We start from the raw sequence: 3,229 nt of genomic DNA on the forward strand, positions 1-3,229 counted from the left end.
AATAACATATTGAAAATCATATTCCAGATATTAGCAAAGTTTCGTGCATAAACATCTTAGCGAAGAAGACTTAGTTAGTTAAAAACAACACAAAACAAAGTCAAAAGTCAGTGCCTGAATTCTGTTTCTTGACTCCTATCCACTGACTGTGTGATAAGTTGGCCTGTTTACACAGTTTTCAATTGCCTCCGCTGTAAAGTTAAGGGAATGGGTACTTTTTTTTAAAAAGGGCTTCCAAAGGAGTCAGGTCACAACAACTCTGCTTTGTCTGACTAGACAGCATCTCCAGAAATAAAACTCAATAACACACACACACACACACACCTATCTATTAATTTGTTGTACTGTGGTGGCATGCACATTGTCATGATGCTGGAGGCTATGGACACTGGGCACTAGCATTTCAAAAAACATCACAGTCAACAATGATGGACAGGTCTCAGCTAAACTTCCAGAGTAAGGCAGACTGAGAAGGAAGGCCTAGGGATGCACTTCTGAAAATTAGCTACTGAAAACCTTAAAACTAACAAAAGAACATTGTCTGATTAATGCTGGAAGATGAGCCCCTCAGGTTGGAATACACTCGAAATACAACTGCAGAAGAGCTGCCTCCTCATAGTAACATCACACAGAAATTATTTCGTACCATCATTTGTGAATCATTTGGTACCATCATATGTACCAAAATAAGACGTGACAGCAATTAAAACCCATTCATAATTGGAATGTATATGTATGAAGTACACATCAAAGGAAATTGTTAGTCATCAAAACTAAAGCGATTTAAGTGGAGAGAAAATGTTTTGAGAATGATGTACAAATGCGCTTTACATAATTGATGTGTGTATGGATTGCGATAACAGTTGTATGAGCCCCTAATAAAATGTTTAAAAAAAAATAATTGTATGGGCCCCCAATAAAATGATTAAAAAAAAACTAAAGTGAAAGATAGATATTGTATTAGCAAACTGAAATAGACTGATTAGTTTCTATTTGAAAGCTGTGTGATAGGGTTGCCTCCTTGCACTGACTTTATTCAATCTTTATGATAAATAATCAGAGAAACAGAATTATATAAAGAATATGTCATCCATTTATAGAAGTCTAAATACAGGCATATTTATATGTAAATATATTTATATATATAACCATATGGAAATAGATCTATGTACATATATTTACATGTTAAGTATTAAGATAGCAGACGGACATTGGGCCTCTACTCAAGTACTCCCTCAATGCAAGCACACTTTGTTCTAATAATCAGCATTCTGTGATGCTCACCTTCCCAGCACAATCACTGAAGATAAAATGGGTGCATAAGCAAATGTGGTGAAGAAAGCTGATAGTGCTTGGCTATCAAAAGATATAGCACCTGGGGTCTTAAAGGCTTGAAGATAAACAAACAGCCATCTAGCTCAGAAGCAACAAAGTCCACATGGAAGAAGCACACCAGCTTGTGTGACCAGGAGGTGTCAATGGGATCAAGTATCAGGCATCAAATAAAGACCCAGAACAAAAAAATCATATCAACATTAACGAGGGGGAGCATGAGTGGAGACCCAAAGCCCATTTGTAGACAATTGGACATCTCCCTACAGAAGGGTCACAAGGAAGAGACAAGCCAGTCAGGGTGCAGCATAGCACTAACAAAACTTACAACCTTCCTCTAGTTCTTTAATGCTTCTTCCTCCACCAATCCACCCCACTATCATGACCTCAATTCTATTTTACAAATTTGGCTAGACCAGAGCATGTACACTGGTACAGATAAGAGCTGGAAACACAGGGAATCCAGGACACATAAACCCCTCAGGACTAGTAAAGAGAGTAGTGATATAGGAAGGTAAGGGAAAGGTGTGGGGAGAATGGGGGAACCAATCACAATGATCTACATACAACCCCTTCTCAGGGGGATGGACAACAGAAAAGTGGGTGAAGGGAGACAGCAGTTGTTGTAAAACACGGGGGAAAAAAAAGATAAATGATCAAGGGTTCATAGGGAGGGATGGTGCAGGAGGGGGGAAATGAGGAGCTGAAACCAAGGCCTGAAGTAGAAAGAAAATATTTTGAAAATAATGATGGCAACATATGTACAAATGTGCTTGACATAATGTATGTATTGTGATAAGAGCTGTATGAATCTCCAATAAAATGATTTTAAAAAATGTCATCATGGCTGAAGGCTTATTAACCTGTGATGTACACATAATAACATCTTGCATGCCCAAAATACAGATAGCTAAAAATACTTATTGATGATGACAGCCTTCAGAATGATTACACCTGAAGGTGAAGAAAACAAATCCCCTTATGACTGGGCCAGTAAAGAAAATCATGATAAAAAAGATTGAAGTTGTCAATTACTTCTTTCCTCTCTGATAAATAATCAATGACCATGAAAGCTTTCAGCTTATGAATCAAGTGAAGTATTGATCAAATATACTGTCAAAATCTTCTTTCAGGGTTTAAAACCCCCAAATGTCTCAATGATGAATAATAAGGTATACCCGATGCAAGCCATGATACTTTGAATTGCTTCATAGTCATGTGAAAGCTAGCCAATGAAACAGGAAGACAGAAGAAGGATCAATATTTTCAAATTGTGATGGTGGGGAATAATATTGACTATACTGTGAACTTAACAGCAGAGCCAGAAAATTAGTGTAGAAGAAATAATAGAACAAAAAAGATTGTTTCACAGCTTTAGAAGCTACAAATCCAAATTCTAGGCTATTTGGGAAAGCCCTCTGTCTGTCCTTTTTGAGGAGAGATCCCTTCTCAACGTTTATAGCCCCTGCATTTCTTTGCTCCTTGGAGATCCTTACCTGCGCCCTGTCTTACTCAGGTTGTGACTGATTCTCTCTGTGCTCAACCTGCTCTTTTTACAACACAAAAGGGATTTTACCTTACGATATGCCCTACACTGAAATGGCCCCATAGCAGTAACAAACGATATTGCATCCACAGGTATAGAGGTTAGGATTCCAATACATATTTTGGAAGACAATTTAATTCATAAAATTTCATTCTATTGCACATAAGGGTTCCATGAGTTGGAGCTGACTTGATAGCAATTGTGTTAGGCTGGGTTCTCTAGGGAAGCAAAACCACTGATGTTTGTAAGTGCATGTCTACAGAAAGAGATTTATATCAAGACATGGCTCACACAGTTAAAGAAATGGGGAAGTTCAGTCCCATTCAAGTCCATGGGTCAGACGTAAACTGA

Source organism: Echinops telfairi, unplaced genomic scaffold (genome assembly GCF_000313985.2).
Source record: "Echinops telfairi isolate 266 unplaced genomic scaffold, ASM31398v2 ScPeMD7_2;HRSCAF=8, whole genome shotgun sequence".
Classification (NCBI taxonomy): Eukaryota; Metazoa; Chordata; class Mammalia; order Afrosoricida; family Tenrecidae; genus Echinops; species Echinops telfairi.